Source organism: Prosopis cineraria, unplaced genomic scaffold, assembly GCF_029017545.1.
Source record: "Prosopis cineraria cultivar Desert tree isolate PC_DT_omini unplaced genomic scaffold, ASM2901754v1 PC391, whole genome shotgun sequence".
Taxonomy (NCBI): domain Eukaryota; kingdom Viridiplantae; phylum Streptophyta; class Magnoliopsida; order Fabales; family Fabaceae; genus Prosopis; species Prosopis cineraria.
This window is the reverse complement of record NW_026555718.1, coordinates 33,724-52,117: the sequence shown is the minus strand read 5'-3', so window position 1 is coordinate 52,117 and position 18,394 is coordinate 33,724. Positions and strand designations below refer to the sequence as shown.

Below are 18,394 nucleotides of genomic sequence, written 5' to 3'. Positions count from 1 at the left end.
CACGGGTTTCGGACGCGCAAAAAAAGTGGGGGTGCAACACGAGGACTTCCCAGGAGGTCACCCATCCTAGTACTACTCTCGCCCAAGCACGCTTAACTGCGGAGTTCTGATGGGATCCGGTGCATTAGTGCTGGTATGATCGCACCCGATGGAGCAGGCTGAGTCAATTGATATATTCGGACTCGCACGGATTTCGGAGCCCACAGAAGAATGGGGCTGCACGAGGGCTCGCGATGCGTGCGGGTGGGCTCGCCCGGAGTCGGAGGCGCAAAAGGAGGGGCGCAGCACGAGGGCTTCTGTTTAATGGGTCCATCGATATTTTGGGACTCGCACGGGTTTCGGACGCGCAAAAAGTGGGGTGTGCAACACGAGGACTTCCCAGGAGGTCACCCATCCTAGTACTACTCTCGCCCAAGCACGCTTAACTGCGGAGTTCTGATGGGATCCGGTGCATTAGTGCTGGTATGATCGCACCCGATGGAGCAGGCTGAGTCAATTGATATATTCGGACTCGCACGGATTTCGGAGCCCACAGAAGAATGGGGCTGCACGAGGGCTCGCGATGCGTGTGGGGCTCGCCCGGAGTCGGAGGCGCAAAAGGAGGGGCGCAGCACGAGGGCTTCTGTTTAATGGGTCCATCGATATTTTGGGACTCCCACGGGTTTCGGACGCGCAAAAAGTGGGGTGCAACACGAGGACTTCCCAGGAGGTCACCCATCCTAGTACTACTCTCGCCCAAGCACGCTTAACTGCGGAGTTCTGATGGGATCCGGTGCATTAGTGCTGGTATGATCGCACCCGATGGAGCAGGCTGAGTCAATTGATATATTCGGACTCGCACGGATTTCGGAGCCCACAGAAGAATGGGGCTGCACGAGGGCTCGCGATGCGTGTGGGCTCGCCCGGAGTCGGAGGCGCAAAAGGAGGGCGCAGCACGAGGGCTTCTGTTTAATGGGTCCATCGATATTTTGGGACTCCCACGGGTTTCGGACGCGCAAAAAGTGGGGTGCAACACGAGGACTTCCCAGGAGGTCACCCATCCTAGTACTACTCTCGCCCAAGCACGCTTAACTGCGGAGTTCTGATGGGATCCGGTGCATTAGTGCTGGTATGATCGCACCCGATGGAGCAGGCTGAGTCAATTGATATATTCGGACTCGCACGGATTTCGGAGCCCACAGAAGAATGGGGCTGCACGAGGGCTCGCGATGCGTGTGGGCTCGCCCGGAGTCGGAGGCGCAAAAGGAGGGGCGCAGCACGAGGGCTTCTGTTTAATGGGTCCATCGATATTTTGGGACTCCCACGGGTTTCGGACGCGCAAAAAGTGGGGTGCAACACGAGGACTTCCCAGGAGGTCACCCATCCTAGTACTACTCTCGCCCAAGCACGCTTAACTGCGGAGTTCTGATGGGATCCGGTGCATTAGTGCTGGTATGATCGCACCCGATGGAGCAGGCTGAGTCAATTGATATATTCGGACTCGCACGGATTTCGGAGCCCACAGAAGAATGGGGCTGCACGAGGGCTCGCGATGCGTGGGGCTCGCCCGGAGTCGGAGGCGCAAAAGGAGGGGCGCAGCACGAGGGCTTCTGTTTAATGGGTCCATCGATATTTTGGGACTCGCACGGGTGTCGGACGCGCAAAAAGTGGGGTGCAACACGAGGACTTCCCAGGAGGTCACCCATCCTAGTACTACTCTCGCCCAAGCACGCTTAACTGCGGAGTTCTGATGGGATCCGGTGCATTAGTGCTGGTATGATCGCACCCGATGGAGCAGGCTGAGTCAATTGATATATTCGGACTCGCACGGATTTCGGAGCCCACAGAAGAATGGGGCTGCACGAGGGCTCGCGATGCGTGTGGGCTCGCCCGGAGTCGGAGGCGCAAAAGGAGGGGCGCAGCACGAGGGCTTCTGTTTAATGGGTCCATCGATATTTTGGGACTCCCACGGGTTTCGGACGCGCAAAAAGTGGGGTGCAACACGAGGACTTCCCAGGAGGTCACCCATCCTAGTACTACTCTCGCCCAAGCACGCTTAACTGCGGAGTTCTGATGGGATCCGGTGCATTAGTGCTGGTATGATCGCACCCGATGGAGCAGGCTGAGTCAATTGATATATTCGGACTCGCACGGATTTCGGAGAGCCACAGAAGAATGGGGGCTGCACGAGGGCTCGCGATGCGTGGGCTCGCCGGAGTCGGAGGCGCAAAAGGAGGGGCGCAGCACGAGGGCTTCTGTTTTAATGGGTCCATCGTATTTTGGGACTCCCACGGGTTTCGGACGCGCAAAAAGTGGGGTGCAACACGAGGACTTCCCAGGAGGTCACCCATCCTAGTACTACTCTCGCCCAAGCACGCTTAACTGCGGAGTTCTGATGGGATCCGGTGCATTAGTGCTGGTATGATCGCACCCGATGGAGCAGGCTGAGTCAATGATATATTCGGACTCGCACGGATTTCGGAGCCCACAGAAGAATGGGGCTGCACGAGGGCTCGCGATGCGTGGGGGCTCGCCCGGATCGGAGGCGCAAAAGGAGGGGCGCAACGAGGGCTTCTTTGTTTCCTGGGTCGATCGATATTTTGGGACTCCCACGGGTTTCGGACGCGCAAAAAGTGGGGTGCAACACGAGGACCTTCCCAGGAGGTCACCCATCCTAGTACTACTCTCGCCCAAGCACGCTTAACTGCGGAGTTTGATGGGATCCGGTGCATTAGTGCTGGTATGATCGCACCCGATGGAGCAGGCTGAGTCAATTGATATATTCGGACTCGCACGGATTCGGAGCCCCACAGAAGAATGGGCTGCACGAGGGCTCGCGATGCGTGGGGGCTCGCCCGGAGTCGGAGGCGCAAAAGGAGGGTCGCAGCACGAGGGCTTCTGTTTCCTGCGTCGATCGATATTTTGGGACTCGCACGGTGTTTCGGACGCGCCAAAAGTGGGGTGCAACACGAGGACTTCCCAGGAGGTCACCCATCCTAGTACTACTCTCGCCCAAGCACGCTTAACTGCGGAGTTCTGATGGGATCCGGTGCATTAGTGCTGGTATGATCGCACCCGATGGAGCAGGCTGAGTCAATTGATATATTCGGACTCGCACGGATTTCGGAGCCCACAGAAGAATGGGGCTGCACGAGGGCTCGCGATGCGTGGGGGCTCGCCCGGAGTCGGAGGCGCAAAAGGAGGGGCGCAGCACGAGGGCTTCTGTTTCATGGGTCGATCGATATTTTGGGACTCCCACGGGTTTCGGACGCGCAAAAAGTGGGGTGCAACACGAGGACTTCCCAGGAGGTCACCCATCCTAGTACTACTCTCGCCCAAGCACGCTTAACTGCGGAGTTCTGATGGGATCCGGTGCATTAGTGCTGGTATGATCGCACCCGATGGAGCAGGCTGAGTCAATTGATATATTCGGACTCGCACGGATTTCGGAGCCCACAGAAGAATGGGGCTGCACGAGGGCTCGCGATGCGTGTGGGCTCGCCCGGAGTCGGAGGCGCAAAAGGAGGGGGCGCAGCACGAGGGCTTCTGTTTTTTCCTGGTCGATCGATATTTTGGGACTCGCACGGGTTTCGGACGCGCAAAAAGTGGGGTGCAACACGAGGACTTCCCAGGAGGTCACCCATGCTCCTAGTACTATCTCGCCCAAGCACGCTTAACTGCGGAGTTCTGATGGGATCCGGTGCATTAGTGCTGGTATGATCGCACCCGATGGAGCAGGCTGAGTCAATTGATATATTCGGACTCGCACGGATTTCGGAGCCGACAGAAGAATGGGGCTGCACGAGGGCTCGCGATGCGTGTGGGCTCGCCCGGAGTCGGAGGCGCAAAAGGAGGGGCGCAGCACGAGGGCTTCTGTTTCCTGGTCCATCGATATTTTGGGACTCCCACGGGTTTCGGACGCGCAAAAAGTGGGGTGCAACACGAGACTTCCCAGGAGGTCACCCATCCTAGTACTACTCTCGCCCAAGCACGCTTAACTGCGGAGTTCTGATGGGATCCGGTGCATTAGTGCTGGTATATGATCGCACCCGATGGAGCAGGCTGAGTCAATTGATATATTCGGACTCGCACGGATTTCGGAGCCGACAGAAGAATGGGGCTGCACGAGGGCTCGCGATGCGTGTGGGCTCGCCCGGAGTCGGAGGCGCAAAAGGAGGGGCGCAGCACGAGGGCTTCTGTTTAATGGGTCCATCGATATTTTGGGACTCCCACGGGTTTCGGACGCGCAAAAAGTGGGGTGCAACACGAGGACTTCCCAGGAGGTCACCCATCCTAGTACTACTCTCGCCCAAGCACGCTTAACTGCGGAGTTCTGATGGGATCCGGTGCATTAGTGCTGGTATGATCGCACCCGATGGAGCAGGCTGAGTCAATTGATATATTCGGACTCGCACGGATTTCGGAGCCCACAGAAGAATGGGGCTGCACGAGGGCTCGCGATGCGTGGGGGCTCGCCCGGAGTCGGAGGCGCAAAAGGAGGGGCGCAGCACGAGGGCTTCTGTTTCCTGGGTCCATCGATATTTTGGGACTCCACGGGTTTCGGACGCGCAAAAAGTGGGGTGCAACACGAGGACTTCCCAGGAGGTCACCCATCCTAGTACTACTCTCGCCCAAGCACGCTTAACTGCGGAGTTCTGATGGGATCCGGTGCATTAGTGCTGGTATGATCGCACCCGATGGAGCAGGCTGAGTCAATTGATATATTCGGACTCGCACGGATTTCGGAGCCCACAGAAGAATGGGCGGGCTGCACGAGGGCTCGCGATGCGTGGGGGCTCGCCCGGAGTCGGAGGCGCAAAAGGAGGGTCGCAGCACGAGGGCTTCTGTTTCCTGCGTCGATCGATATTTTGGGACTCGCACGGGTTTCGGACGCGCAAAAAGTGGGGGTGCAACACGAGGACTTCCCAGGAGGTCACCCATCCTAGTACTACTCTCGCCCAAGCACGCTTAACTGCGGAGTTCTGATGGGATCCGGTGCATTAGTGCTGGTATGATCGCACCCGATGGAGCAGGCTGAGTCAATTGATATATTCGGACTCGCACGGATTTCGGAGCCCACAGAAGAATGGGGCTGCACGAGGGCTCGCGATGCGTGTGGGCTCGCCCGGAGTCGGAGGCGCAAAAGGAGGGGCGCAGCACGAGGGCTTCTGTTTAATGGTCCATCGATATTTTGGGACTCCCACGGGTTTCGGACGCGCAAAAAGTGGGGTGCAACACGAGGACTTCCCAGGAGGTCACCCATCCTAGTACTACTCTCGCCCAAGCACGCTTAACTGCGGAGTTCTGATGGGATCCGGTGCATTAGTGCTGGTATGATCGCACCCGATGGAGCAGGCTGAGTCAATTGATATATTCGGACTCGCACGGATTTCGGAGCCCACAGAAGAATGGGGCTGCACGAGGGCTCGCGATGCGTGGGGGCTCGCCCGGAGTCGGAGGCGCAAAAGGAGGGGGCAGCACGAGGGCTTCTGTTAATGGGTCCATCGATATTTTGGGACTCCCACGGGTTTCGGACGCGCAAAAAGTGGGGTGCAACACGAGGACTTCCCAGGAGGTCACCCATCCTAGTACTACTCTCGCCCAAGCACGCTTAACTGCGGAGTTCTGATGGGATCCGGTGCATTAGTGCTGGTATGATCGCACCCGATGGAGCAGGCTGAGTCAATTGATATATTCGGACTCGCACGGATTTCGGAGCCCACAGAAGAATGGGGCTGCACGAGGGCTCGCGATGCGTGTGGGGCTCGCCCGGAGTCGGGAGGCGCAAAAGGAGGGTCGCAGCACGAGGGCTTCTGTTTCTGGGTCCATCGATATTTTGGGACTCCCACGGGTTTCGGACGCGCAAAAAGTGGGGTGCAACACGAGGACTTCCCAGGAGGTCACCCATCCTAGTACTACTCTCGCCCAAGCACGCTTAACTGCGGAGTTCTGATGGGATCCGGTGCATTAGTGCTGGTATGATCGCACCCGATGGAGCAGGCTGAGTCAATTGATATATTCGGACTCGCACGGATTTCGGAGCCCACAGAAGAATGGGGCTGCACGAGGGCTCGCGATGCGTGTGGGCTCGCCCGGAGTCGGAGGCGCAAAAGGAGGGGCGCAGCACGAGGGCTTCTGTTTAATGGGTCCATCGATATTTTGGGACTCCCGGGTTTCGGACGCGCAAAAAGTGGGGTGCAACACGAGGACTTCCCAGGAGGTCACCCATCCTAGTACTACTCTCGCCCAAGCACGCTTAACTGCGGAGTTCTGATGGGATCCGGTGCATTAGTGCTGGTATGATCGCACCCGATGGAGCAGGCTGAGTCAATTGATATATTCGGACTCGCACGGATTTCGGAGCCCACAGAAGAATGGGGCTGCACGAGGGCTCGCGATGCGTGGGGCTCGCCCGGAGTCGGAGGCGCAAAAGGAGGGGTCGCAGCACGAGGGCTTCTGTTTCCTGCGTCGATCGATATTTTGGGACTCGCACGGGTGTCGGACGCGCAAAAAGTGGGGTGCAACACGAGGACTTCCCAGGAGGTCACCCATCCTAGTACTACTCTCGCCCAAGCACGCTTAACTGCGGAGTTCTGATGGGATCCGGTGCATTAGTGCTGGTATGATCGCACCCGATGGAGCAGGCTGAGTCAATTGATATATTCGGACTCGCACGGATTTCGGAGCCCACAGAAGAATGGGGCTGCACGAGGGCTCGCGATGCGTGGGGCTCGCCCGGAGTCGGAGGCGCAAAAGGAGGGGCGCAGCACGAGGGCTTCTGTTTATGGTCCATCGATATTTTGGGACTCCCACGGGTTTCGGACGCGCAAAAAGTGGGGTGCAACACGAGGACTTCCCAGGAGGTCACCCATCCTAGTACTACTCTCGCCCAAGCACGCTTAACTGCGGAGTTCTGATGGGATCCGGTGCATTAGTGCTGGTATGATCGCACCCGATGGAGCAGGCTGAGTCAATTGATATATTCGGACTCGCACGGATTTCGGAGCCCACAGAAGAATGGGGCTGCACGAGGGCTCGCGATGCGTGTGGGGCTCGCCCGGAGTCGGAGGCGCAAAAGGAGGGGCGCAGCACGAGGGCTTCTGTTTAATGGGTCCATCGATATTTTGGGACTCCCACGGGTTTCGGACGCGCAAAAAGTGGGGTGCAACACGAGGACTTCCCAGGAGGTCACCCATCCTAGTACTACTCTCGCCCAAGCACGCTTAACTGCGGAGTTCTGATGGGATCCGGTGCATTAGTGCTGGTATGATCGCACCCGATGGAGCAGGCTGAGTCAATTGATATATTCGGACTCGCACGGATTTCGGAGCCCCACAGAAGAATGGGGCTGCACGAGGGCTCGCGATGCGTGGGGCTCGCCCGGAGTCGGAGGCGCAAAAGGAGGGGCGCAGCACGGGGCTTCTGTTTCCTGGTCCATCGATATTTTGGGACTCCACGGGTTTCGGACGCGCAAAAAGTGGGGTGCAACACGAGGACTTCCCAGGAGGTCACCCATCCTAGTACTACTCTCGCCCAAGCACGCTTAACTGCGGAGTTCTGATGGGATCCGGTGCATTAGTGCTGGTATGATCGCACCCGATGGAGCAGGCTGAGTCAATTGATATATTCGGACTCGCACGGATTTCGGAGCCCACAGAAGAATGGGGCTGCACGAGGGCTCGCGATGCGTGGGGGCTCGCCCGGAGTCGGAGGCGCAAAAGGAGGGGCGCAGCACGAGGGCTTCTGTTTCCTGGTCCATCGATATTTTGGGACTCCCACGGGTTCGGACGCGCAAAAAGTGGGGTGCAACACGAGGACTTCCCAGGAGGTCACCCATCCTAGTACTACTCTCGCCCAAGCACGCTTAACTGCGGAGTTCTGATGGGATCCGGTGCATTAGTGCTGGTATGATCGCACCCGATGGAGCAGGCTGAGTCAATTGATATATTCGGACTCGCACGGATTTCGGAGCCCACAGAAGAATGGGGCTGCACGAGGGCTCGCGATGCGTGTGGGCTCGCCCGGAGTCGGAGGCGCAAAAGGAGGGGCGCAGCACGAGGGCTTCTGTTTAATTGGTCCATCGATATTTTGGGACTCCCACGGGTTTCGGACGCGCAAAAAGTGGGGTGCAACACGAGGACTTCCCAGGAGGTCACCCATCCTAGTACTACTCTCGCCCAAGCACGCTTAACTGCGGAGTTCTGATGGGATCCGGTGCATTAGTGCTGGTATGATCGCACCCGATGGAGCAGGCTGAGTCAATTGATATATTCGGACTCGCACGGATTTCGGAGCCCACAGAAGAATGGGGCTGCACGAGGGCTCGCGATGCGTGTGGGCTCGCCCGGAGTCGGAGGCGCAAAAGGAGGGGCGCAGCACGAGGGCTTCTGTTTAATTGGTCCATCGATATTTTGGGACTCCCACGGGTTTCGGACGCGCAAAAAGTGGGGTGCAACACGAGGACTTCCCAGGAGGTCACCCATCCTAGTACTACTCTCGCCCAAGCACGCTTAACTGCGGAGTTCTGATGGGATCCGGTGCATTAGTGCTGGTATGATCGCACCCGATGGAGCAGGCTGAGTCAATTCAATATATTCGGACTCGCACGGATTTCGGAGCCCACAGAAGAATGGGGCTGCACGAGGGCTCGCGATGCGTGGGGGCTCGCCCGGAGTCGGAGGCGCAAAAGGAGGGTCGCAGCACGAGGGCTTCTGTTTCCTGCGTCGATCGATATTTTTGGGACTCGCACGGGTGTCGGACGCGCAAAAAGTGGGGTGCAACACGAGGACTTCCCAGGAGGTCACCCATCCTAGTACTACTCTCGCCCAAGCACGCTTAACTGCGGAGTTCTGATGGGATCCGGTGCATTAGTGCTGGTATGATCGCACCCGATGGAGCAGGCTGAGTCAATTGATATATTCGGACTCGCACGGATTTCGGAGCCCCAGAAGAATGGGGCTGCACGAGGGCTCGCGATGCGTGTGGGCTCGCCCGGAGTCGGAGGCGCAAAAGGAGGGGCGCAGCACGAGGGCTTCTGTTTAATGGGTCCATCGATATTTTGGGACCACGGGTTTCGGACGCGCAAAAAGTGGGGTGCAACACGAGGACTTCCCAGGAGGTCACCCATCCTAGTACTACTCTCGCCCAAGCACGCTTAACTGCGGAGTTCTGATGGGATCCGGTGCATTAGTGCTGGTATGATCGCACCCGATGGAGCAGGCTGAGTCAATTGATATATTCGGACTCGCACGGATTTCGGAGCCCACAGAAGAATGGGGCTGCACGAGGGCTCGCGATGCGTGGGGCTCGCCCGGAGTCGGAGGCGCAAAAGGAGGGGCGCAGCACGAGGGCTTCTGTTTAATGGTCCATCGATATTTTGGGACTCCCACGGGTTTCGGACGCGCAAAAAGTGGGGGTGCAACACGAGGACTTCCCAGGAGGTCACCCATCCTAGTACTACTCTCGCCCAAGCACGCTTAACTGCGGAGTTCTGATGGGATCCGGTGCATTAGTGCTGGTATGATCGCACCCGATGGAGCAGGCTGAGTCAATTGATATATTCGGACTCGCACGGATTTCGGAGCCCACAGAAGAATGGGGCTGCACGAGGGCTCGCGATGCGTGTGGGCTCGCCCGGAGTCGGAGGCGCAAAAGGAGGGGCGCAGCACGAGGGCTTCTGTTTAATGGGTCATCGATATTTTGGGACTCCACGGGTTTCGGACGCGCAAAAAGTGGGGTGCAACACGAGGACTTCCCAGGAGGTCACCCATCCTAGTACTACTCTCGCCCAAGCACGCTTAACTGCGGAGTTCTGATGGGATCCGGTGCATTAGTGCTGGTATGATCGCACCCGATGGAGCAGGCTGAGTCAATTGATATATTCGGACTCGCACGGATTTCGGAGCCGAAACAAGAATGGGGCTGCACGAGGGCTCGCGATGCGTGTGGGCTCGCCCGGAGTCGGAGGCGCAAAAGGAGGGGCGCAGCACGAGGGCTTCTGTTTAATGGGTCCATCGATATTTTGGGACTCCCACGGGTTTCGGACGCGCAAAAAGTGGGGTGCAACACGAGGACTTCCCAGGAGGTCACCCATCCTAGTACTACTCTCGCCCAAGCACGCTTAACTGCGGAGTTCTGATGGGATCCGGTGCATTAGTGCTGGTATGATCGCACCCGATGGAGCAGGCTGAGTCAATTGATATATTCGGACTCGCACGGATTTCGGAGCCCACAGAAGAATGGGGCTGCACGAGGGCTCGCGATGCGTGTGGGCTCGCCCGGAGTCGGAGGCGCAAAAGGAGGGGCGCAGCACGAGGGCTTCTGTTTCCTGCGTCGATCGATATTTTGGGACTCGCACGGGTTTCGGACGCGCAAAAAGTGGGGTGCAACACGAGGACTTCCCAGGAGGTCACCCATCCTAGTACTACTCTCGCCCAAGCACGCTTAACTGCGGAGTTCTGATGGGATCCGGTGCATTAGTGCTGGTATGATCGCACCCGATGGAGCAGGCTGAGTCAATTGATATATTCGGACTCGCACGGATTTCGGAGCCGACAGAAGAATGGGGCTGCACGAGGGCTCGCGATGCGTGTGGGCTCGCCCGGAGTCGGAGGCGCAAAAGGAGGGGCGCAGCACGAGGGCTTCTGTTTCCTGGTCCATCGATATTTTGGGACTCCCACGGGTTTCGGACGCGCAAAAAGTGGGGTGCAACACGAGGACTTCCCAGGAGGTCACCCATCCTAGTACTACTCTCGCCCAAGCACGCTTAACTGCGGAGTTCTGATGGGATCCGGTGCATTAGTGCTGGTATGATCGCACCCGATGGAGCAGGCTGAGTCAATTGATATATTCGGACTCGCACGGATTTCGGAGCCCACAGAAGAATGGGGCTGCACGAGGGCTCGCGATGCGTGTGGGCTCGCCCGGAGTCGGAGGCGCAAAAGGAGGGGCGCAGCACGAGGGCTTCTGTTTCCTGGGTCCATCGATATTTTGGGACTCGCACGGGTTTCGGACGCGCAAAAAGTGGGGTGCAACACGAGGACTTCCCAGGAGGTCACCCATCCTAGTACTACTCTCGCCCAAGCACGCTTAACTGCGGAGTTCTGATGGGATCCGGTGCATTAGTGCTGGTATGATCGCACCCGATGGAGCAGGCTGAGTCAATTGATATATTCGGACTCGCACGGATTTCGGAGCCCACAGAAGAATGGGGCTGCACGAGGGCTCGCGATGCGTGGGGCTCGCCCGGAGTCGGAGGCGCAAAAGGAGGGGCGCAGCACGAGGGCTTCTGTTTCCTGCGTCGATCGATATTTTGGACTCCCACGGGTTTCGGACGCGCAAAAAGTGGGGTGCAACACGAGGACTTCCCAGGAGGTCACCCATCCTAGTACTACTCTCGCCCAAGCACGCTTAACTGCGGAGTTCTGATGGGATCCGGTGCATTAGTGCTGGTATGATCGCACCCGATGGAGCAGGCTGAGTCAATTGATATATTCGGACTCGCACGGATTTCGGAGCCCACAGAAGAATGGGGCTGCACGAGGGCTCGCGATGCGTGTGGGCTCGCCCGGAGTCGGAGGCGCAAAAGGAGGGCGCAGCACGAGGGCTTCTGTTTCCTGGTCCATCGATATTTTGGGACTCCCACGGGTTTCGGACGCGCAAAAAGTGGGGTGCAACACGAGGACTTCCCAGGAGGTCACCCATCCTAGTACTACTCTCGCCCAAGCACGCTTAACTGCGGAGTTCTGATGGGATCCGGTGCATTAGTGCTGGTATGATCGCACCCGATGGAGCAGGCTGAGTCAATTGATATATTCGGACTCGCACGGATTTCGGAGCCACAGAAGAATGGGGCTGCACGAGGGCTCGCGATGCGTGTGGGCTCGCCCGGAGTCGGAGGCGCAAAAGGAGGGGCGCAGCACGAGGGCTTCTGTTTCCTGGTCCATCGATATTTTGGGACTCGCACGGGTTTCGGACGCGCAAAAAGTGGGGTGCAACACGAGGACTTCCCAGGAGGTCACCCATCCTAGTACTACTCTCGCCCAAGCACGCTTAACTGCGGAGTTCTGATGGGATCCGGTGCATTAGTGCTGGTATGATCGCACCCGATGGAGCAGGCTGAGTCAATTGATATATTCGGACTCGCACGGATTTCGGAGCCCACAGAAGAATGGGGCTGCACGAGGGCTCGCGATGCGTGTGGGCTCGCCCGGAGTCGGAGGCGCAAAAGGAGGGGCGCAGCACGAGGGCTTCTGTTTCCTGGTCCATCGATATTTTGGGACTCGCACGGGTTTCGGACGCGCAAAAAGTGGGGGTGCAACACGAGGACTTCCCAGGAGGTCACCCATCCTAGTACTACTCTCGCCCAAGCACGCTTAACTGCGGAGTTCTGATGGGATCCGGTGCATAGTGCTGGTATGATCGCACCCGATGGAGCAGGCTGAGTCAATTGATATATTCGGACTCGCACGGATTTCGGAGCCACAGAAGAATGGGGCTGCACGAGGGCTCGCGATGCGTGGGGCTCGCCCGGAGTCGGAGGCGCAAAAGGAGGGGCGCAGCACGAGGGCTTCTGTTTCCTGCGTCGATCGATATTTTGGGACTCGCACGGGTTTCGGACGCGCAAAAAGTGGGGTGCAACACGAGGACTTCCCAGGAGGTCACCCATCCTAGTACTACTCTCGCCCAAGCACGCTTAACTGCGGAGTTCTGATGGGATCCGGTGCATTAGTGCTGGTATGATCGCACCCGATGGAGCAGGCTGAGTCAATTGATATATTCGGACTCGCACGGATTTCGGAGCCCACAGAAGAATGGGGCTGCACGAGGGCTCGCGATGCGTGGGGCTCGCCCGGAGTCGGAGGCGCAAAAGGAGGGGCGCAGCACGAGGGCTTCTGTTTCCTGGGTCCATCGATATTTTGGGACTCCCACGGGTTTCGGACGCGCAAAAAGTGGGGTGCAACACGAGGACTTCCCAGGAGGTCACCCATCCTAGTACTACTCTCGCCCAAGCACGCTTAACTGCGGAGTTCTGATGGGATCCGGTGCATTAGTGCTGGTATGATCGCACCCGATGGAGCAGGCTGAGTCAATTGATATATTCGGACTCGCACGGATTTCGGAGCCCACAGAAGAATGGGGCTGCACGAGGGCTCGCGATGCGTGTGGGCTCGCCCGGAGTCGGAGGCGCAAAAGGAGGGGCGCAGCACGAGGGCTTCTGTTTCCTGGGTCCATCGATATTTTGGGACTCGCACGGGTTTCGGACGCGCAAAAAGTGGGGTGGGTGCAACACGAGGACTTCCCAGGAGGTCACCCATCCTAGTACTACTCTCGCCCAAGCACGCTTAACTGCGGAGTTCTGATGGGATCCGGTGCATTAGTGCTGGTATGATCGCACCCGATGGAGCAGGCTGAGTCAATTGATATATTCGGACTCGCACGGATTTCGGAGCCCACAGAAGAATGGGGCTGCACGAGGGCTCGCGATGCGTGTGGGCTCGCCCGGAGTCGGAGGCGCAAAAGGAGGGGCGCAGCACGAGGGCTTCTGTTTCCTGGGTCCATCGATATTTTGGGACTCGCACGGGTTTCGGACGCGCAAAAAGTGGGGTGCAACACGAGGACTTCCCAGGAGGTCACCCATCCTAGTACTACTCTCGCCCAAGCACGCTTAACTGCGGAGTTCTGATGGGATCCGGTGCATTAGTGCTGGTATGATCGCACCCGATGGAGCAGGCTGAGTCAATTGATATATTCGGACTCGCACGGATTTCGGAGCCGAAAGAAGAATGGGGCTGCACGAGGGCTCGCGATGCGTGTGGGCTCGCCCGAGTCGGAGGCGCAAAGGAGGGGCGCAGCACGAGGGCTTCTGTTTCCTGAGTCGATCGATATTTTGGACTCGCACGGGTTTCGGACGCGCAAAAAGTGTGGGTGCAACTCGACGACTTCCCAGGAGGGCACCCATCCTAGTACTCCTCTCGCCCAAGCACGCTAACTAACTGCGGAGTCTGATGGGATCCGGTGCATTAGTGCTGGTATGATCGCACCCGATGGAGCAGGCTGAGTCAATTGATATATTCGGACTCGCACGGATTTCGGAGCGAAACAAGAATGGGGCAGCACAGGGCTCGCGATGCGTGTGGGCTCGCCCGGAGTCGGAGGCGCAAAAGGAGGGGCGCAGCACGAGGGCTTCTGTTTCCTGCTGAGTCAATCGATATTTTGGGACTCGCACGGTTTCGGACGCGCAAAAAGTGGGGTGCAACTCGACGACTTCCCAGGAGGGCACCCATCCTAGTACTCCTCTCCTCCTCGCCCAAGCACGCTTAACTGCGGAGTTCTGATGGGATCCGGTGCATTAGTGCTGGTATGATCGCACCCGATGGAGCAGGCTGAGTCAATTGATATATTCGGACTCGCACGGATTTCGGAGCCGAAACAAGAATGGGGCCACGAGGGCTCGCGATGCGTGTGGGCTCGCCGGAGTCGGAGGCGCAAAAGGAGGGGCGCAGCACGAGGGCTTCTGTTTCCTGTTTCCTGGTCAATCGATATTTGGGACTCGCACGTTTCGGACGCGCAAAAAGTGGGGTGGCAACTCGACTACTTCCCAGGAGGGCACCCATCCTAGTACTCCTCTCGCCCAGCACGCTTAACTAAAACTGGCGGAGTTCTGATGGGATCCGGTGCATTATTGCTGGTATGATCGCACCCGATGGAGCAGGCTGAGTCAATTGATATATTCGGACTCGCACGGATTTCGGAGCCGAAACAAGAATGGGGCAGCACGAGGGCTCGCGATGCGTGTGGGCTCCGCCCGAGTCGGAGGCGCAAAAGGAGGGGCGCAGCACGAGGGCTTCTGTTTCCTGAGTCAATCGATATTTTGGGACTCGCACGGGTTTCGGACGCGCAAAAGTGGGTGCAACTCGACGACTTCCCAGGAGGGCACCCATCCTAGTACTAATCTCGCCCAAGCACGCTTAACTCTGCGGAGTTCTGATGGGATCCGGTGCATTAGTGCTGGTATGATCGCACCCGATGGAGCAGGCTGAGTCAATTGATATATTCGGACTCGCACGGATTTCGGAGCAAACAAGAATGGGGCAGCACGAGGGCTCGCGATGCGTGTGGGCTTCGCCCGAGTCGAGGCGCAAAAGGAGGGTCGCAGCACGAGGGCTTCTTTTCCTGAGTCGATCGATATTTTGGGACTCGCACGGGGTTGGACGCGCAAAAAGTGGGGTGCAACACGAGGACTTCCCAGGAGGTCAACCATCTAGTACTCCGCCTCGCGCCCAGCACGCTTAACACTGCGGAGTTCTGATGGATCCGGTGCATTAGTGCTGGTATGATCGCACCGATGGAGCAGGCTGAGTCAATTGATATATTCGGGACTCGCACGATTTCGGAGCCGAAACAAGAATGGGGCAGCACGAGGGCTCGCGATGCGTGTGGGCTCGCCCGAGTCGGAGGCGCAAAGGAGGGGCGCAGCACGAGGGCTTCTTTTCCTGAGTCGATCGATATTTTGGACTCGCACCAGGTTTTCGGACGCGCAAAAAGTGGGGTGCAACTCGACGACTTCCAGGAGGGCACCCATCCTAGTACTCCTCTCGCCCAAGCACGCTTAACTGCGGAGTTCTGATGGGATCCGGTGCATTAGTGCTGGTATGATCGCACCCGATGGAGCAGGCTGAGTCAATTGATATATTCGGACTCGCACGGATTTCGGAGCCGATTTCGGAGCCGAAACAAGAATGGGGCTGCACGAGGGCTCGCGATGCGTGTGGGCTCGCCCGGAGTCGGAGGCGCAAAAGGAGGGGCGCAGCACGAGGGCTTCTGTTTCCTGAGTCCATCGATATTTTGGGACTCTCCACGGGTTTCGGACGCGCAAAAAGTGGGGTGCAACACGAGGACTTCCCAGGAGGTCACCCATCCTAGTACTACTCTCGCCCAAGCACGCTTAACTGCGGAGTTCTGATGGGATCCGGTGCATTAGTGCTGGTATGATCGCACCCGATGGAGCAGGCTGAGTCAATTGATATATTCGGACTCGCACGGATTTCGGAGCCGACAGAAGAATGGGGCTGCACGAGGGCTCGCGATGCGTGTGGGCTCGCCCGGAGTCGGAGGCGCAAAAGGAGGGGCGCAGCACGAGGGCTTCTGTTTCCTGGTCCATCGATATTTTGGGACTCGCACGGGTTTCGGACGCGCAAAAAGTGGGGTGCAACACGAGGACTTCCCAGGAGGTCACCCATCCTAGTACTACTCTCGCCCAAGCACGCTTAACTGCGGAGTTCTGATGGGATCCGGTGCATTAGTGCTGGTATGATCGCACCCGATGGAGCAGGCTGAGTCAATTGATATATTCGGACTCGCACGGATTTCGGAGCCGACAGAAGAATGGGGCTGCACGAGGGCTCGCGATGCGTGTGGGCTCGCCCGGAGTCGGAGGCGCAAAAGGAGGGGCGCAGCACGAGGGCTTCTGTTTCCTGAGTCATCGATATTTTGGGACTCGCACGGGTTTCGGACGCGCAAAAAGTGGGGTGCAACGCGACGACTTCCCAGGAGGTCACCCATCCTAGTACTACTCTCGCCCAAGCACGCTTAACTGCGGAGTTCTGATGGGATCCGGTGCATTAGTGCTGGTATGATCGCACCCGATGGAGCAGGCTGAGTCAATTGATATATTCGGACTCGCACGGATTTCGGAGCCGAAACAAGAATGGGGCAGCACGAGGGCTCGCGATGCGTGTGGGCTCGCCCGGAGTCGGAGGCGCAAAAGGAGGGGCGCAGCACGAGGGCTTCTGTTTCCTGGGTCCATCGATATTTTGGGACTCCCACGGGTTTCGGACGCGCAAAAAGTGGGGTGCAACACGAGGACTTCCCAGGAGGTCACCCATCCTAGTACTACTCTCGCCCAAGCACGCTTAACTGCGGAGTTCTGATGGGATCCGGTGCATTAGTGCTGGTATGATCGCACCCGATGGAGCAGGCTGAGTCAATTGATATATTCGGACTCGCACGGATTTCGGAGCCGAACAAGAATGGGGCAGCACGAGGGCTCGCGATGCGTGTGGGCTCGCCCGGAGTCGGAGGCGCAAAAGGAGGGGCGCAGCACGAGGGCTTCTGTTTCCTGGTCATCGATATTTTGGGACTCGCACGGGTTTCGGACGCGCAAAAAGTGGGGTGCAACTCGAGGACTTCCCAGGAGGTCACCCATCCTAGTACTACTCTCGCCCAAGCACGCTTAACTGCGGAGTTCTGATGGGATCCGGTGCATTAGTGCTGGTATGATCGCACCCGATGGAGCAGGCTGAGTCAATTGATATATTCGGACTCGCACGGATTTCGGAGCCGAAAAAGAATGGGCAGCACGAGGGCTCGCGATGCGTGTGGGCTCGCCCGGAGTCGGAGGCGCAAAAGGAGGGGCGCAGCACGAGGGCTTCTGTTTCCTGAGTCCATCGATATTTTGGGACTCGCACGGGTTTCGGACGCGCAAAAAGTGGGGTGCAACTCGAGGACTTCCCAGGAGGTCACCCATCCTAGTACTACTCTCGCCCAAGCACGCTTAACTGCGGAGTTCTGATGGGATCCGGTGCATTAGTGCTGGTATGATCGCACCCGATGGAGCAGGCTGAGTCAATTGATATATTCGGACTCGCACGGATTTCGGAGCCGAAACAAGAATGGGGCAGCACGAGGGCTCGCGATGCGTGTGGGCTCGCCCGGAGTCGGAGGCGCAAAAGGAGGGGCGCAGCACGAGGGCTTCTGTTTCCTGAGTCCATCGATATTTGGGACTCGCACGGGTTTCGGACGCGCAAAAAGTGGGGTGCAACACGAGGACTTCCCAGGAGGTCACCCATCCTAGTACTACTCTCGCCCAAGCACGCTTAACTGCGGAGTTCTGATGGGATCCGGTGCATTAGTGCTGGTATGATCGCACCCGATGGAGCAGGCTGAGTCAATTGATATATTCGGACTCGCACGGATTTCGGAGCCGAAAGAAGAATGGGGCAGCACGAGGGCTCGCGATGCGTGTGGGCTCGCCCGGAGTCGGAGGCGCAAAAGGAGGGGCGCAGCACGAGGGCTTCTGTTCCTGAGTCAATCGATATTTTGGGACTCGCACGGGTTTCGGACGCGCAAAAAGTGGGGTGCAACACGACGACTTCCCAGGAGGTCACCCATCCTAGTACTACTCTCGCCCAAGCACGCTTAACTGCGGAGTTCTGATGGGATCCGGTGCATTAGTGCTGGTATGATCGCACCCGATGGAGCAGGCTGAGTCAATTGATATATTCGGACTCGCACGGATTTCGGAGCCGAAAGAAGAATGGGGCTGCACGAGGGCTCGCGATGCGTGTGGGCTCGCCCGGAGTCGGAGGCGCAAAAGGAGGGGCGCAGCACGAGGGCTTCTGTTTCCTGAGTCAAT

The 18,394-nt window shown here is 58.2% G+C and overlaps 53 non-coding genes and 4 pseudogenes across 53 annotated transcripts; all 57 read right to left on the bottom strand.

Moving 5' to 3' along the window:
- Positions 1-28: 28 nt before the first annotated feature.
- On the bottom strand, positions 29-147 carry LOC129296882 (5S ribosomal RNA). Its single transcript, XR_008590039.1, has one exon. It is a non-coding gene; the product is annotated as a 5S ribosomal RNA (ribosomal RNA).
- A 210-nt stretch (positions 148-357) lies between these two features.
- Positions 358-476, bottom strand: LOC129296885 (5S ribosomal RNA). Its single transcript, XR_008590042.1, has one exon. It is a non-coding gene; the product is annotated as a 5S ribosomal RNA (ribosomal RNA).
- A 205-nt stretch (positions 477-681) lies between these two features.
- Positions 682-800, bottom strand: LOC129296880 (5S ribosomal RNA). The gene has a single exon (XR_008590038.1). It is a non-coding gene; the product is annotated as a 5S ribosomal RNA (ribosomal RNA).
- A 203-nt stretch (positions 801-1,003) lies between these two features.
- LOC129296879 (5S ribosomal RNA) lies at positions 1,004-1,122 on the bottom strand. Its single transcript, XR_008590037.1, has one exon. It is a non-coding gene; the product is annotated as a 5S ribosomal RNA (ribosomal RNA).
- Positions 1,123-1,326: 204 nt separating this feature from the next.
- LOC129296878 (5S ribosomal RNA) lies at positions 1,327-1,445 on the bottom strand. Its single transcript, XR_008590036.1, has one exon. It is a non-coding gene; the product is annotated as a 5S ribosomal RNA (ribosomal RNA).
- Positions 1,446-1,648: 203 nt separating this feature from the next.
- Positions 1,649-1,767, bottom strand: LOC129296877 (5S ribosomal RNA). Its single transcript, XR_008590035.1, has one exon. It is a non-coding gene; the product is annotated as a 5S ribosomal RNA (ribosomal RNA).
- Positions 1,768-1,971: 204 nt separating this feature from the next.
- LOC129296876 (5S ribosomal RNA) lies at positions 1,972-2,090 on the bottom strand. Its single transcript, XR_008590034.1, has one exon. It is a non-coding gene; the product is annotated as a 5S ribosomal RNA (ribosomal RNA).
- Positions 2,091-2,293: 203 nt separating this feature from the next.
- LOC129296875 (5S ribosomal RNA) lies at positions 2,294-2,412 on the bottom strand. Its single transcript, XR_008590033.1, has one exon. It is a non-coding gene; the product is annotated as a 5S ribosomal RNA (ribosomal RNA).
- Positions 2,413-2,614: 202 nt separating this feature from the next.
- Positions 2,615-2,733, bottom strand: LOC129296829 (5S ribosomal RNA). The gene has a single exon (XR_008589992.1). It is a non-coding gene; the product is annotated as a 5S ribosomal RNA (ribosomal RNA).
- Positions 2,734-2,937: 204 nt separating this feature from the next.
- LOC129296873 (5S ribosomal RNA) lies at positions 2,938-3,056 on the bottom strand. The gene has a single exon (XR_008590030.1). It is a non-coding gene; the product is annotated as a 5S ribosomal RNA (ribosomal RNA).
- Positions 3,057-3,260: 204 nt separating this feature from the next.
- LOC129296872 (5S ribosomal RNA) lies at positions 3,261-3,379 on the bottom strand. Its single transcript, XR_008590029.1, has one exon. It is a non-coding gene; the product is annotated as a 5S ribosomal RNA (ribosomal RNA).
- Positions 3,380-3,586: 207 nt separating this feature from the next.
- LOC129296831 (5S ribosomal RNA) lies at positions 3,587-3,707 on the bottom strand. The gene has a single exon (XR_008589995.1). It is a non-coding gene; the product is annotated as a 5S ribosomal RNA (ribosomal RNA).
- A 203-nt stretch (positions 3,708-3,910) lies between these two features.
- On the bottom strand, positions 3,911-4,030 carry LOC129296717 (5S ribosomal RNA). Its single transcript, XR_008589881.1, has one exon. It is a non-coding gene; the product is annotated as a 5S ribosomal RNA (ribosomal RNA).
- A 204-nt stretch (positions 4,031-4,234) lies between these two features.
- Positions 4,235-4,353, bottom strand: LOC129296871 (5S ribosomal RNA). The gene has a single exon (XR_008590028.1). It is a non-coding gene; the product is annotated as a 5S ribosomal RNA (ribosomal RNA).
- A 203-nt stretch (positions 4,354-4,556) lies between these two features.
- Positions 4,557-4,675, bottom strand: LOC129296869 (5S ribosomal RNA). Its single transcript, XR_008590027.1, has one exon. It is a non-coding gene; the product is annotated as a 5S ribosomal RNA (ribosomal RNA).
- Positions 4,676-4,883: 208 nt separating this feature from the next.
- On the bottom strand, positions 4,884-5,002 carry LOC129296868 (5S ribosomal RNA). Its single transcript, XR_008590026.1, has one exon. It is a non-coding gene; the product is annotated as a 5S ribosomal RNA (ribosomal RNA).
- A 203-nt stretch (positions 5,003-5,205) lies between these two features.
- On the bottom strand, positions 5,206-5,324 carry LOC129296867 (5S ribosomal RNA). The gene has a single exon (XR_008590025.1). It is a non-coding gene; the product is annotated as a 5S ribosomal RNA (ribosomal RNA).
- A 202-nt stretch (positions 5,325-5,526) lies between these two features.
- Positions 5,527-5,645, bottom strand: LOC129296866 (5S ribosomal RNA). The gene has a single exon (XR_008590024.1). It is a non-coding gene; the product is annotated as a 5S ribosomal RNA (ribosomal RNA).
- Positions 5,646-5,850: 205 nt separating this feature from the next.
- On the bottom strand, positions 5,851-5,969 carry LOC129296865 (5S ribosomal RNA). The gene has a single exon (XR_008590023.1). It is a non-coding gene; the product is annotated as a 5S ribosomal RNA (ribosomal RNA).
- A 202-nt stretch (positions 5,970-6,171) lies between these two features.
- Positions 6,172-6,290, bottom strand: LOC129296864 (5S ribosomal RNA). The gene has a single exon (XR_008590022.1). It is a non-coding gene; the product is annotated as a 5S ribosomal RNA (ribosomal RNA).
- Positions 6,291-6,494: 204 nt separating this feature from the next.
- Positions 6,495-6,613, bottom strand: LOC129296863 (5S ribosomal RNA). The gene has a single exon (XR_008590020.1). It is a non-coding gene; the product is annotated as a 5S ribosomal RNA (ribosomal RNA).
- Positions 6,614-6,814: 201 nt separating this feature from the next.
- Positions 6,815-6,933, bottom strand: LOC129296861 (5S ribosomal RNA). Its single transcript, XR_008590018.1, has one exon. It is a non-coding gene; the product is annotated as a 5S ribosomal RNA (ribosomal RNA).
- Positions 6,934-7,138: 205 nt separating this feature from the next.
- Positions 7,139-7,257, bottom strand: LOC129296860 (5S ribosomal RNA). The gene has a single exon (XR_008590017.1). It is a non-coding gene; the product is annotated as a 5S ribosomal RNA (ribosomal RNA).
- Positions 7,258-7,458: 201 nt separating this feature from the next.
- On the bottom strand, positions 7,459-7,577 carry LOC129296858 (5S ribosomal RNA). Its single transcript, XR_008590016.1, has one exon. It is a non-coding gene; the product is annotated as a 5S ribosomal RNA (ribosomal RNA).
- Positions 7,578-7,779: 202 nt separating this feature from the next.
- On the bottom strand, positions 7,780-7,898 carry LOC129296857 (5S ribosomal RNA). Its single transcript, XR_008590015.1, has one exon. It is a non-coding gene; the product is annotated as a 5S ribosomal RNA (ribosomal RNA).
- A 204-nt stretch (positions 7,899-8,102) lies between these two features.
- LOC129296856 (5S ribosomal RNA) lies at positions 8,103-8,221 on the bottom strand. Its single transcript, XR_008590014.1, has one exon. It is a non-coding gene; the product is annotated as a 5S ribosomal RNA (ribosomal RNA).
- Positions 8,222-8,425: 204 nt separating this feature from the next.
- LOC129296855 (5S ribosomal RNA) lies at positions 8,426-8,544 on the bottom strand. The gene has a single exon (XR_008590013.1). It is a non-coding gene; the product is annotated as a 5S ribosomal RNA (ribosomal RNA).
- Positions 8,545-8,750: 206 nt separating this feature from the next.
- Positions 8,751-8,869, bottom strand: LOC129296854 (5S ribosomal RNA). Its single transcript, XR_008590012.1, has one exon. It is a non-coding gene; the product is annotated as a 5S ribosomal RNA (ribosomal RNA).
- Positions 8,870-9,069: 200 nt separating this feature from the next.
- On the bottom strand, positions 9,070-9,188 carry LOC129296853 (5S ribosomal RNA). The gene has a single exon (XR_008590011.1). It is a non-coding gene; the product is annotated as a 5S ribosomal RNA (ribosomal RNA).
- Positions 9,189-9,391: 203 nt separating this feature from the next.
- LOC129296852 (5S ribosomal RNA) lies at positions 9,392-9,510 on the bottom strand. The gene has a single exon (XR_008590009.1). It is a non-coding gene; the product is annotated as a 5S ribosomal RNA (ribosomal RNA).
- Positions 9,511-9,712: 202 nt separating this feature from the next.
- On the bottom strand, positions 9,713-9,831 carry LOC129296843 (5S ribosomal RNA). The gene has a single exon (XR_008590007.1). It is a non-coding gene; the product is annotated as a 5S ribosomal RNA (ribosomal RNA).
- A 204-nt stretch (positions 9,832-10,035) lies between these two features.
- Positions 10,036-10,154, bottom strand: LOC129296830 (5S ribosomal RNA). The gene has a single exon (XR_008589993.1). It is a non-coding gene; the product is annotated as a 5S ribosomal RNA (ribosomal RNA).
- Positions 10,155-10,358: 204 nt separating this feature from the next.
- Positions 10,359-10,477, bottom strand: LOC129296818 (5S ribosomal RNA). The gene has a single exon (XR_008589981.1). It is a non-coding gene; the product is annotated as a 5S ribosomal RNA (ribosomal RNA).
- A 203-nt stretch (positions 10,478-10,680) lies between these two features.
- Positions 10,681-10,799, bottom strand: LOC129296806 (5S ribosomal RNA). The gene has a single exon (XR_008589969.1). It is a non-coding gene; the product is annotated as a 5S ribosomal RNA (ribosomal RNA).
- A 204-nt stretch (positions 10,800-11,003) lies between these two features.
- Positions 11,004-11,122, bottom strand: LOC129296793 (5S ribosomal RNA). The gene has a single exon (XR_008589957.1). It is a non-coding gene; the product is annotated as a 5S ribosomal RNA (ribosomal RNA).
- A 202-nt stretch (positions 11,123-11,324) lies between these two features.
- On the bottom strand, positions 11,325-11,443 carry LOC129296780 (5S ribosomal RNA). The gene has a single exon (XR_008589945.1). It is a non-coding gene; the product is annotated as a 5S ribosomal RNA (ribosomal RNA).
- A 202-nt stretch (positions 11,444-11,645) lies between these two features.
- LOC129296768 (5S ribosomal RNA) lies at positions 11,646-11,764 on the bottom strand. The gene has a single exon (XR_008589933.1). It is a non-coding gene; the product is annotated as a 5S ribosomal RNA (ribosomal RNA).
- A 202-nt stretch (positions 11,765-11,966) lies between these two features.
- On the bottom strand, positions 11,967-12,085 carry LOC129296756 (5S ribosomal RNA). The gene has a single exon (XR_008589921.1). It is a non-coding gene; the product is annotated as a 5S ribosomal RNA (ribosomal RNA).
- A 204-nt stretch (positions 12,086-12,289) lies between these two features.
- LOC129296891 (5S ribosomal RNA) lies at positions 12,290-12,407 on the bottom strand. Its single transcript, XR_008590049.1, has one exon. It is a non-coding gene; the product is annotated as a 5S ribosomal RNA (ribosomal RNA).
- A 202-nt stretch (positions 12,408-12,609) lies between these two features.
- LOC129296744 (5S ribosomal RNA) lies at positions 12,610-12,728 on the bottom strand. Its single transcript, XR_008589909.1, has one exon. It is a non-coding gene; the product is annotated as a 5S ribosomal RNA (ribosomal RNA).
- Positions 12,729-12,931: 203 nt separating this feature from the next.
- Positions 12,932-13,050, bottom strand: LOC129296732 (5S ribosomal RNA). Its single transcript, XR_008589897.1, has one exon. It is a non-coding gene; the product is annotated as a 5S ribosomal RNA (ribosomal RNA).
- Positions 13,051-13,258: 208 nt separating this feature from the next.
- On the bottom strand, positions 13,259-13,377 carry LOC129296883 (5S ribosomal RNA). The gene has a single exon (XR_008590040.1). It is a non-coding gene; the product is annotated as a 5S ribosomal RNA (ribosomal RNA).
- A 204-nt stretch (positions 13,378-13,581) lies between these two features.
- Positions 13,582-13,700, bottom strand: LOC129296720 (5S ribosomal RNA). Its single transcript, XR_008589885.1, has one exon. It is a non-coding gene; the product is annotated as a 5S ribosomal RNA (ribosomal RNA).
- A 202-nt stretch (positions 13,701-13,902) lies between these two features.
- Positions 13,903-14,023, bottom strand: LOC129296846 (5S ribosomal RNA; annotated as a pseudogene).
- A 204-nt stretch (positions 14,024-14,227) lies between these two features.
- LOC129296845 (5S ribosomal RNA) lies at positions 14,228-14,352 on the bottom strand (annotated as a pseudogene).
- A 205-nt stretch (positions 14,353-14,557) lies between these two features.
- Positions 14,558-14,682, bottom strand: LOC129296851 (5S ribosomal RNA; annotated as a pseudogene).
- A 202-nt stretch (positions 14,683-14,884) lies between these two features.
- On the bottom strand, positions 14,885-15,005 carry LOC129296842 (5S ribosomal RNA). The gene has a single exon (XR_008590006.1). It is a non-coding gene; the product is annotated as a 5S ribosomal RNA (ribosomal RNA).
- A 199-nt stretch (positions 15,006-15,204) lies between these two features.
- LOC129296850 (5S ribosomal RNA) lies at positions 15,205-15,325 on the bottom strand (annotated as a pseudogene).
- A 201-nt stretch (positions 15,326-15,526) lies between these two features.
- LOC129296841 (5S ribosomal RNA) lies at positions 15,527-15,644 on the bottom strand. The gene has a single exon (XR_008590004.1). It is a non-coding gene; the product is annotated as a 5S ribosomal RNA (ribosomal RNA).
- Positions 15,645-15,861: 217 nt separating this feature from the next.
- Positions 15,862-15,980, bottom strand: LOC129296886 (5S ribosomal RNA). Its single transcript, XR_008590044.1, has one exon. It is a non-coding gene; the product is annotated as a 5S ribosomal RNA (ribosomal RNA).
- A 203-nt stretch (positions 15,981-16,183) lies between these two features.
- Positions 16,184-16,302, bottom strand: LOC129296874 (5S ribosomal RNA). Its single transcript, XR_008590031.1, has one exon. It is a non-coding gene; the product is annotated as a 5S ribosomal RNA (ribosomal RNA).
- Positions 16,303-16,505: 203 nt separating this feature from the next.
- Positions 16,506-16,624, bottom strand: LOC129296714 (5S ribosomal RNA). Its single transcript, XR_008589879.1, has one exon. It is a non-coding gene; the product is annotated as a 5S ribosomal RNA (ribosomal RNA).
- Positions 16,625-16,828: 204 nt separating this feature from the next.
- LOC129296862 (5S ribosomal RNA) lies at positions 16,829-16,947 on the bottom strand. Its single transcript, XR_008590019.1, has one exon. It is a non-coding gene; the product is annotated as a 5S ribosomal RNA (ribosomal RNA).
- Positions 16,948-17,148: 201 nt separating this feature from the next.
- Positions 17,149-17,267, bottom strand: LOC129296888 (5S ribosomal RNA). The gene has a single exon (XR_008590046.1). It is a non-coding gene; the product is annotated as a 5S ribosomal RNA (ribosomal RNA).
- Positions 17,268-17,469: 202 nt separating this feature from the next.
- LOC129296887 (5S ribosomal RNA) lies at positions 17,470-17,588 on the bottom strand. The gene has a single exon (XR_008590045.1). It is a non-coding gene; the product is annotated as a 5S ribosomal RNA (ribosomal RNA).
- A 203-nt stretch (positions 17,589-17,791) lies between these two features.
- LOC129296836 (5S ribosomal RNA) lies at positions 17,792-17,910 on the bottom strand. The gene has a single exon (XR_008590000.1). It is a non-coding gene; the product is annotated as a 5S ribosomal RNA (ribosomal RNA).
- Positions 17,911-18,113: 203 nt separating this feature from the next.
- LOC129296889 (5S ribosomal RNA) lies at positions 18,114-18,232 on the bottom strand. Its single transcript, XR_008590047.1, has one exon. It is a non-coding gene; the product is annotated as a 5S ribosomal RNA (ribosomal RNA).
- Positions 18,233-18,394: the final 162 nt, after the last annotated feature.